Source organism: Pseudophryne corroboree, chromosome 5 (genome assembly GCF_028390025.1).
Source record: "Pseudophryne corroboree isolate aPseCor3 chromosome 5, aPseCor3.hap2, whole genome shotgun sequence".
Taxonomy (NCBI): Eukaryota; Metazoa; Chordata; class Amphibia; order Anura; family Myobatrachidae; genus Pseudophryne; species Pseudophryne corroboree.
In genome coordinates, this window is record NC_086448.1 from 264,873,194 (window position 1) to 264,885,067 (window position 11,874).

General features: G+C 42.8%; 1 long non-coding RNA gene across 1 annotated transcript; it reads right to left on the reverse strand.

Annotated features, from left to right (window-relative positions):
- Window positions 1-1,478: 1,478 nt before the first annotated feature.
- LOC134928976 (uncharacterized) lies at window positions 1,479-2,361 on the reverse strand. Its single transcript, XR_010178178.1, has 4 exons — window positions 2,277-2,361; window positions 2,098-2,191; window positions 1,702-1,801; window positions 1,479-1,613 (listed from the first exon to the last, which is right to left on the reverse strand). It is a non-coding gene; the product is annotated as an uncharacterized LOC134928976 (long non-coding RNA).
- Between the last annotated feature and the right edge of the window lie 9,513 nt (window positions 2,362-11,874).

The following is an 11,874-nucleotide window of genomic DNA, read 5'->3' on the forward strand; positions in this document are numbered from 1 at the left end:
CTATATAAATAAAATTATTATTATTATTATTATTATTATTGTCATGTTGGAACGTCCAAGTACGTCCCATGCGCAGCTTCCAGGCTGACGAGTGCAAATTTTCCTCCAGTATTTTCTGATAACATGCTGCATTCATCTTGCCATCAATTTTGACCAAGTTTCCAGTGCCTTTGTAGCTCACACATATCCAAAACATCAGCGATCCACCTCCGTGTTTAACAGTAGGAATGGTGTACCTTTCATCATAGGCCTTGTTGACTCCTCTCCAAATGTAACGTTTATGGTTGTGGCCAAAAAGTTCAATTTTGGTCCCATCACTCCAAATGACTTTGTTCCAGAAGTTTTGAGGCTTGTCTCTGTGCTGTTTGGAGTATTGTAAGTGGGATGCTTTGTGGCATTTGCGTAGTAATGGCTTTCTTCTGGCGACTCGACCATGCAGTCCATTTTTCTTCATATGCCTCCTTATTGCGCATCTTGAAACAACCACACCACTTTTTTCAGAGAGTCCTGTATTTCAGCTGAAGTTATTTGTGGATTTTTCTTTGCATCCCGAACAATTTTCCTGGCAGTTGTGGCTGAAATTTTTGTTGGTCTACCTGACCATGATTTGGTTTCCACAGAATCCCTCATTTTCCACTTCTTAATTAGAGTTTGAACACTGCTGATTGGCATTCTCAATTGCTTGGATATCTTTTTATATCCCTTTCCTGTTTTATACAGTTCAATTATCTTTTCCCGCAGATCCTTTGACAATTCTTTTGCTTTCCCCATGACTCAGAATCCAGACACATCAGTGCAGCACTGGATGAAAGATGCAAGGGTCTTTCAGGAGTCCAGAAACTCACTGACCTTTTATACACACACACACGCATTACAAGCAAACAGATCATAGGTGAGGATGGTTACCTTTAGCAGCCATTCAAACCCGTTTGTGTCAACTTGTGTGCATGTTATCAGGCCAAAATCTTCAGGGTATGTAAACTTTTGATCAGGGTCATTTGGGTAGTTTCTGTTGTCATTATGATTTAAAAAGAGTAAACACAGTTGTTTGACAATAAATGGTTTCACCCAACCACTAACCAGGAGTGAAAGAAAAGTTTGTGAGTTATCATTCATATTCTCTGAGAAATAGCCAGAAAATCACAAATTCTGCTAGGGTATGTAAACTTATGAGCACAACTGTATATATAAATATATATATATATATATATATATTAGAAAAAGTATAAGACCTTTCTCGCGCTAATGATATAAAAAGCTACACCTTAGGGAAAGTACCCCCTGTTAGACGGGGTACAATGGTTATGAACAGCAAAGAAAAGATTTCCCCAGGGAGCTAGTGATATTCTTTGGTATATCAAACGTTTTCACTTATACAATAAAACAGTCATGAGAAATAGACTTATTTATTTTATAAAATACAGTAAAATAAGCTGTATCACAATGTATCCAAAGTGACAATAAACGATGTTTCGTACAGATATTTGTGTTGGTAACAATTCATTTCAGTCACATATCGACATGATGATTAATCCTCCTTGAAGGAATGACAAAATCGCTGTCTTAACCCAACGCGTTTCGTTTTACAGACTTCATCAGGGGTTTATTATAATCTAAACAATGTAGAAAACATTTCATAAATATATTGTTTCGTTTATCTACAATGAGCTCATGTCAATTGCAATTATAATGTATACATACCAAAGGATCACAATATGGACAAGCAACTTTAACGTGTCTTCAAAAGGTAATTAAAACACTTAAAAAGTGGTATTGAACTAGATTTCACCACATGGGATATCTGTAAAATTATAACATGTGTTACATATATATTAAGGCAGGATAAAATGTACGAGGAGGAATGGAGGAAATAGAAAACTGAATAAAGAACAATGGGGTTTTCTTTGATGGACTAAAACTAACCTATTTGATATGTACTACCATTGACATTATTCTTAACATATAATCAAGATAGTCATATCGTTACAAAACTTTAATCATATTCATAACGTATCATCTAGATGGTATAGGGAACATAATGTTACTCATTTGTGGTAATTTCATATAATGATATTAGTATGATATAATTATACATACCAATTGGACAGATTATTAGATGTAACCCATTCAATGTATTATCCACTGATAATAAACTTGGTTTGGAGATTTCAAAATGCAATTGTATTCAAACCTATAATGGAAAACAAATTCCTAATGCTATATGGGTACAGTACATACTGGAAAATACTGGCCCATATTTTATTTTTCATACATACCAATTATATTGAAACTAGCTCGTAGAGCAGCTTTTCATTAAATCACATCCAAGCGTGGATTTAACACAAGACAGATAACTGTAATCGTACCTATGATGGAGCAGAATGTATAAATATATAGAGCAATGATAATGCAGGTACACTGATAATTCTGGTCAGCATTAGCTATGTCAGAATTATAATCAGATATAGAGAACTATCTATTTTAAGAAGGTATCCGTAGCTAAAATTAACTGAGGGTTTACCAGAATTTATTCATATAAATCAATGTGGCTGGAAATATGAACCAACACTTTTACTATAAGTAATAATATCACAGGATATTGTGTTAATATAAATAAACTGACACTCCTGATAGGCATTGGCAATCTAAGCATCATGGACCATTTTCAGGGTATATTTATTATATTAATATTTAAGAGCTGTTTATTATATGAGAGAATCTTATGACTTAGATTATCTGAAAATTTGATTTAAGATTTTTATATATATATATATATATATATATATATATATATACATACACACACATATTTCCTATAAACCAAATTCTTTAGGAGCTGGCATTATACCCCAAACATTTTTACCATCAATAATCAACTTAAATTGTTAACATCATCCATAATTACACACCAAGAGGACATAAAAGGCCATAAGATCAATATGCTTACCTCTCCACATTCAGAAATGCTCCTAGCTGCTGTATGAAATTGGAACTGAAACCATTGGGTTTTTAAACCCCACTGTGGGTGACATCACTTCCTGTAATTAAATTAACTAAATTTTGGATATTAAATAATTATTTACCCTTATGATTTCTATAAATAATGTAAGTGTGTCTTGAGCTCAATTAGGCACAATTGGGCACTCATTTCTGCAGGGCTAGACCTACGAAACACTGGGCGTTTGGAGAGGTGGGGGAATTAATTACAAGATTGCGTTCCATGGCCCCATTGTGGCGTGCGTTTCACCGTCACATTGGGGTTTCCTGTTGTTACTACATCTCCTAGGAGACCGCGCCGGACAGCGCCGCTCCATAACTCATTATGATTTAAAAAGAGTAAACACAGTTGTTTGACAATAAATGGTTTCACCCAACCACTAACCAGGAGTGAAAGAAAAGTTTGTGAGTTATCATTCATATTCTCTGACAAATAGCCAGAAAATCACAAATTCTGCTAGGGTATGTAAACTTATGAGCACAACTGTATATATATATATATATATATATATATGTATACACACAGTGGTCGAAGTGGAAATTTTATATATATATATATAGGGACTCACTCTTTCCAGACAGGATGAAGTGAGGGCCTGCACTCACATTCAGTATGAAGAAGAGAACCCTTATTCAATAGAGTAGCTTTTCCTTAGTAATAACACCACACTGCCTGACAGCCTTTTTTAACTGCACACAGGCAGTTTTCGTCAGAGGCTATATATAGTAAATACTGATAGTGCATGTGTGATAATGTGCCAGATTAATAACAACAATCAACTGTAGAAAATACACCAGAATCATGTGCAGTATAACGTAACATATAGTATGTATAATGTACTGTATATTAATCCCTTTAGGAGGAAGTGTACCCCTGTTGGCCAGTCCAACCCTGAGCAGTGCTGTAGACTATGGGCCTAATTTAGACCTGATCGCAGCAGCAAAGGTTTCCTCTAATGGGCAAAACCATAATAATAATGCAGATATAACATGTGCAGAGAGCGTTAGATTTGGGTGGGTTATTTTGTTTCTGTGCAGGGTAAATAATGGCTTCTTTATTTTTACACTGCAGATTTCAGTTTGAACACACCCAACCCAAATCTAACTTTCTCTGCACATATATCTGCCCCACCTGCACTGCACATGGTTTTGCCCATTAGAGAAAAATGTTGCTGCTGCGATCAGGTCTGAATTAGGCCCTATGGCAGCTGGCTTTGTGCTAGAGTCTGCTGTGCATGCTCAGGCCTCCGATAACATGGCGCCTGCACCTTAATCCTGGGGACATCTCTACTAAACGTGCACAAATCACCTCCATTTTCCCAGAGATTTCTGTCTGCAGCACCGGTGGCCGCAACAGGACTCCAGAGGGGAAATTATAACTATATGGGTGCAGGGTGTGCGGTATAGGCCCCCATGGACCCAGGAGCCCGTGTGCACCAAACGCAATATAGATATGCCAATACTACTGAACCAAGTAATAAAAATTTTATCCATACTTTAATGCCTTACACACTGTACCGTATTCTATGAAAGTGGAATAATCTGAAAATGTTCTTATGTCTTGGATGGAATATCTATATAATAATTAATAGTTAACAATTTGTAATGTCATTTTTTTTTAATCAATATTAAATTCTCAAGAAAGTATTTTTCCATACTTAATTTAAAGCTGCTATCAGTAACCTACAGGGACGTAATGGAACTCTATAGTCTGATTTGGTTTAGCGCTACTGACTTCGGAAGTCTAATGTGGTGCATGTACTCACCAGGTACACACAGGAGCTTTGCTACTGATACTATTCCAGTCATGGCTATCCAAGTGAGTACCGGACGTTACCCTCTAGCAGCAGCACTTCCTTGCTACAGTAGCTTTCCATTCTCCCTTATATTCCATCTTATTGTTTCCTTTATTGCTTACAGATACTTCTAGATGCAAGAATCACAATAATAAAATAAACAAGTGCAAATTATGACTCTATAAGCCTTCTGTGTATCTAACTATGTTTAGGAACTCCAAATTAATTTCTCACGTGGTCTCTGCATAATGGGTAAGTATTGCTACATGGTTTTACTATTAAAATGCAGGAACTCCCATAAGGTAGGCACACCTGGGCTGATACTGTTTCTTGGTCAGGGGACGGAACCGATGTTCAACATCCACAGATTAGTTCTGGCTTAAATGAGACAAGAAAGGAAAAAATAGGATTTTAGTACCTACGGGTAAATCCTTTTCTCCTAGTCCGTAGAGGATGCTGGGGACTCCAAAAGGACCATGGGGTATAGACAGATCCGCAGGAGCTTGGGCACACTATAAAGACTTAAACTGGGTGTGAACTGGCTCCTCCCTCTATGCCCCTTCTCCAGTCCTCAGTTAGAAAACTGTGCCCAGGAGAGACGGACATTTAGAGGAAAGAATTTCTAAATTAAACACAGTGAGTGTGATACCAGCTCACACCACGAACATACCGCAAGACATGGCCTTCAACAGAACACCAGCCCACGGTATGAAAAACATACAGCCATATGCTGAGATAATACGCAACACAACCTGTGTGTCAACCCAACCAATAATAAGAAACCACATGCCATGGCATGAACAACGTCAGTAATAGCCTGACAGAGAAGAATCACCACAAAGTGCAACCAAAATCAATAACTGCAGACACAGTACGCACTGGGACGGGCGCCCAGCATCCTCTACGGACTAGGAGAAAAGGATTTACCGGTAGGTACTAAAATCCTATTTTCTCTTACGTCCTAGAGGATGCTGGGTACTCCAAAAGGACCATGGGGTCTATACCAAAGCTCCAGAACGGGCGGCAGAGTGCGGACGACTCTGTAGCACCGATTGAGCAAACACGAGGTCCCCATCAGCCAGGGTATCAAACTTGAAGAGCTTAACAAAGGTGTTTGAAACCCAAGCAAGTAGCCGCTCGGCAAAGTTAACCCGCCGAGACACCTAGGGCATTCGCCCAATAAGAGCCCACCTACATAGTAGAATGTGTCTCCCCCGACTACGGTCACGGCAACCCAGCCGTAGAACTAACATGCCGAATCGTATCATAGATCCAGCGTGTAACAGACTGCAGAGACGCAGGCGCCCCAAGCACGCTGGGAGCATACTGGACAACCAGAGCCTCTGTTACCTCAAACTGAGCCCAATTGTCGACATAAATCTTCAAAGCCCTGACTACACCTAGAGACTTTGAATCAGCCAATGCTGAAGTTACCACAGGCATCAAAATAGGCAGATTTTTGATAAACCCCGAAAACCCTTTTCGGCAGAACTACTATCCAAGTTCTCAAATCTATCCACTAGGAAGATCAAACAGGGACTCCTGTGAGACAAAGCCGCTACTTCCGACAACCGCCTCGCAGTCTCCCAAAGGGCAAACGCATGACCACTCTCCAAGTTAAAATTTAACACAACCTTTAATAAAGGTTCCACTCAGTGAGACACAAGAAACGCAACACCACGTCAAGGTCCCACTGTGCCAATAGGGGCACAAATGGAGGTGGGATGTGCAGTATTCCTTTCACAAAAGTCTGATTTTCCGGAAAGGTGGCCAAATCTTCCGACAGGATTAACACGGGCAGATCGCGAAGAATATGTTTGTTGAAACCCGCTCTTAATTCAAGAAAGCTTAATGTAGACAAGCTTTGCAGCTTGACCTTTCCTCTGGAAATACTTCCCATGTAAGGACTGCTCTCCAGCCTCGGAGATCTGCATACATGGACACCAGGATCTAATCCTGTATCCCGAACCTTCGTCCCTCTAGCAGATGAGAACTGAGCAGACACCACAGGAGTGATATCCTGGCCATTAGAACAATATTCCGGTGCCTGTGCCAGTGAGACCCGGACCACTCTGGCATTCAACCTGCTCACCGAAAAGGCCTCTTAGGCCGCACCCAACTTCTTCATCAACGTAACATATTGATGAAGTGGCACTACAAATCTGATCAGACTCAGGATCCTCAGACCTCTTTTCCACAGGAAAACACAGAACCTCAACTGTTCAGTATCTACCCTGATACTACCTCCGACATCTGCGCCGTTGGGAACAACAGCCCATCCCTGTGTTGAAAACAGTCAGAGAGAAACAACGATTTGCACCACTTGTTTCTTGACCTCGCCTCAGTCAGGCAAACATCTCAGTATAGAATAACAATGGCTCCTACTATTGAAAGAAAACCATCATACTAGCATCACTTCAGTGAAATGGGCAATACAATCCTGGCTATCCCTCCAGGTAATCTGAATGCGTAGAACAACGCCTGTAAAACTTTTTTTTTTTTTTACATAACCGGGACAGGAGGGCAAGGACCTGAACCTGACGCACCCCTGGTACGGCGTTGCGTACTACCTCCCCTTCCAGAGGGGAAACGGCAAAATCCCTTAGAAAACCAGTGAGGGGAAACATCTGTACTCCAGAATATCCCCCTTTGGATTCTATAAGTAACTCACCGGTCCTAGGCTATTCGTGGACTAACTGAAAGTAGTAACTGAGTCCTCACCGGAGCGGGGTCCCTCCACATAGACTCTGCGACATGTGGTGTATGTGGTAGAAATAGAAACGACATCCTCATCAGCGAACCTAACAAGGCTGCAGAACTCTTACCTTTTCACCTTTCACAGGCTGTACAGAAAGGGAAAAAACAAAAAACTGTATTTAACCGATTAAAAAGACTGCATCCCTCAAAAGAATGCGTCACTAACTGTTGCCAGGGAATCCAATTCCCGAAAATAGACTTACCAGGAATAACCACCGAGATTGGCTGAACTGAGGCATCCCCCCAACCAGCGGTACACCATCCCAGGGAAAAACCTCCAGTAACTCTCGGAGTCAGACTCAGCAGTCCCCCGGCCACACTACCTGTATACATACGGCAGCCTGCCGCAAATTTATAGAGAGGATCCAACATAAGGAAACTCCCTTCTCTCTTTAGGGTAAATCTATTTCATGACCTACCGAACACAAACACTCCCTCATGTGCCTGTAATGCAAAAAGCCCACAGCATAGAAAAATAATCATATCACTTAGCTTTCCTGTATACGATCCATTGAGACAGGGCCCCGTATCGACCAGTCGTTGACTTTCACAATATTCCATCCGTGGCGGAAAAAGAATAACCCTTCTGACTTCAGGAGAGGATGTGAGACACAGCCGACCTAGAGCTTTGTCAACAGAGCGACCAGCACATGAGAATGAATACCATTACACCAGTATTCATCAGAAATCATCATATGAATATACATATTGCAATACACATATAGCCACATATCCTAAATATATATATAATATACATATAATTGGATTGTCCCGAGCCTTCTGGTCCCCAGTGACATTAATGTGTTCTGAACGTGTATGACCATGTACTGAAAAGCCCCAGTTGTGGATCTACCAGGAAACATTATAGTCGACAGAAAACCCCAGTATTCGTCGACAGCCGGGATTAGTAATCAGGGAAAATTACCGTCTTGCGACCCCAAGGGGTCTGAGGGAAGTAACGTACAACTTTATATACACAGGTATAAGTCATATACAGCATGTCCAGTTACCCCCGGTGACAACAGTTGGTGCCGACAGGGTCACCCACATACCATTGTGCCTCCCATAAATATTTACTTTTTATGTTGTAGCAAGTACCCACGTGCGTCGGCGATGCCGACAGTGAACCCCATAGGTGTTTATAACAGAACACTCACGCCTGTCGACACAAGTGTACTAAAATGAGTATACGTGACAGGGAGCACACAAAAAAATTACACACAGAAATTATTTCATGCCCATTCCTAACTCAACTAGTGTTATATATGTGTACATAACACTAAAACACTGTGCCCACCCCCTTGTTTGTGCATTACATACATCTTGGCGGGGACAGAGAAAAAATGGCGCTGACCCTGTATGTAGTGTAAACACACTATATACCACAGGAAACTAATGCTGCTCAGGGCGCCCCGTGCGCCCCGCACCCAAGCAAACCATTCAGCGTGTGGGAGCACCGTCGCGCAGCGCGCCGGCAGCTAGCAAATGGCGTGGTAACGGCCGCGGCGTCCGGGGTATCGTATGTACCTTGTTTTTCCCTTGAAAACAGCCCTCAGTAACTGCCGCCCAGGGCGCTCCCCCCCAGCGCCCTGCACCCATGGAGGCCGGCGGGCTGGACAAATGGCGCGTAGTGCGCTATAAGCCGCTGGCGGGGGTCTGGGACACGGAGCCCCATCCCCTCAAATGCCCTATAATACAGCGCTGTGGAAAGAAAAACCTGTAACTTGCTGCCCAGGGTGCTCCCCCCCCAGTGCCCTGCACCCGTAGAAGCCGGCGGCGGGGGATCAAAGGCGCGCAGCGCGCTGTAGCATTCTGGCGGGGGTATGAGACACGGTGCCAAGGCACCGAAAAAGCTTTCACTGCCAGCCTTATCAAGAAAACAGTAACTTGCTGCCCAGGGCGCTCCCCCGCCCAGTGCCCTGCACCCTGAGAGTGCTGTTGGTGTGTGGGAGCATAGAGCGCAGCGCGACCGCTGTACCTCCGTTACTGAAGTCTTCTGCCGTCACTGAAGTCTTCTGTTCTTCACATACTCACCCGGCTTCTTTCTTCTGGCTTCTGTGAGGGGGTTGACGGCGCGGCTCCGGGAACAAGCAGCTAGGCGAACCAAGTGATCGAACCCTCTGGAGCTAATGGTGTCCAGTAGCCGAGAATGAACTAAGAAGAAGTAGGTCCTGCTACTCTCCCCTCACTCCCACGCTGCAGGGAGCCTGTAGCCAGCAGGTCTACCTGAAAATAAAAAACCTAACATAAAGTCTTTCAGAGAAACTCATTAGAGCTCCCCTAGTGTGTGTCCATTCACTCCTGGGCACAAAGTCTAACTGAGGTCTGGAGGAGGGGTATAGAGGGAGGAGCCAGTTCACACCCAGTTTAAGTCTTTATAGTGTGCCCAAGCTCCTGCGGATCCGTCTATACCCCATGGTCCTTTTGGAGTTCCCAGCATCCTCAAGGACGTAAGAGAAATCCTCAATACGTTTCTCTGCATACCACTTCTTTAAAAAGCCACTAAAATTTGGAGAAATGAGTTGCAAATACAGATCTTCTGGCAGAGTTATTACATCTCACAGTGACTTCTGTGACCCTCCTGCTACTTTAGGAACAATAGGGGAGATGTATGAAGCAGTGAAGATTGGAGAAATGAGCCAGTGGAGAAGTTGCCCATGGCAACCAATCAGCTGCTACGTCATACTTGCCTACCCTCCCGGAATGGCCGGGAGGCTCCCGAAAAACGGGTGACCCTCCCGGCCCCCCGGAAGAGCAGGCAAGTCTCCCGATTTACGGGGGTCACCCCCTGCCCGCCGCCCACTTAACGAGTAAAGTGGGCGGTCCGGGCAGGCGATGACGCGATTCTTGTTGAATCGCGTCATCGTAACCACGCCCACTGCTGTATAATGCCGGTAATCGCGGCATTACACAGCGGGGGGCGTGGCTTAAATGACGCGTTCCTGAAGCCACACCCGTTCCGCCTCCGTTCCGCCTCTGGCCCGCCCCCCTTGCGCGTCACCTGACTGCCAGCCCCCCCTGTTGAGCCGACGGGCTGCTCTCTCCCGGAGAGAGCAGCCCAGAAGTCGGTAAGTATGTGCTACGTACAATTTGATAGAATGCACTTGATAAATGCTACCTCAAAGCATCTCATCTGACTTCTATCTACATTCTTTTCACTGCTTCATACATTTACCCCAATGTTCATTTGGCTGTCCCCTTCCTTATCCACCTGTGAATGTATACTACAAGGGTAGATGCTGTGAACATTAGTAAGCTCCTATCTTATATACAGGTTGAGTATCCCATATCCAAAATGCTTGGGACCAGAAGTATTTTGGATATGGGATTTTTCCGTATTTTGGAATAATTGCATACCATAATGAGATATCATGGCGATGGGACCCAAGTATAAGCACAGAATGCATTTATGTTTCATATACACCTTATACACACAGCAGGAAGGTCATTTTTAGCCAATATTTCTAACAAGTTTGTGCATTAAACAAAGTTTGTGTACATACAGACAATTCATTTATGTTTCATATACACCTTATACACACAGCCTGAAGGTCATCTAATACAATTTTTTTAACAACCTTGTGTAGTAAACAAAGTTTGTGTACATTGAACCATCAGTAAACAAAGGTTTCACTATCTCAGTCTCACTCCAAAAATTCTGTATTTCGGAATATTTGGATATGGTATACTCAACCTGTACAAGGCTGTACATTCCATTTGCTGGCCTGGAGCAACTACTGACCCATATATCAACTCCCTTTTGCCTCCAAAATACTTGAGCTTATTGTCTACAACTGCTTTCTTTCTTCCCACTCCCTGCTTGGCCCTTTTCAGTCTGGCTTTCATCCTCTCCACTCCACTGAATTTCCCACATGGAAGTCAGCAATGACCTCCTTGCTGCCAAATCTACAATCCACTACTCTGCTCATTCTTCTCAACCTCTCAGCTGCTTTTTTTTTTTTTAAATAGCATGCTTTTATTGAAGAGAGGTTAACATGAATTGCAAACACATGACAGAGGGTATAATATCACGGTTCCGGTATGAATGGTCGACCATGTTATGGTCGACAGTCATTAGGTCGACCACTATTGGTCGACATTGACATGGTCGACATGGACACATGGTCGACACATGAAAATGGTCGACACATGAAAGGTCAACACATGAAAAGATCAACATAAGTTTTTTTTACTTTTTTTGGTGTCGTTTTTTGCGTAAAGTGACTGGGAACCCCAATTAGTGCACCGCGTCCGCCCGCCATGCTTCAGGCATGGTGCCTTCGCTCCGCTACCGCTTCGCTCGGCACAGATTACCGTTCCAATC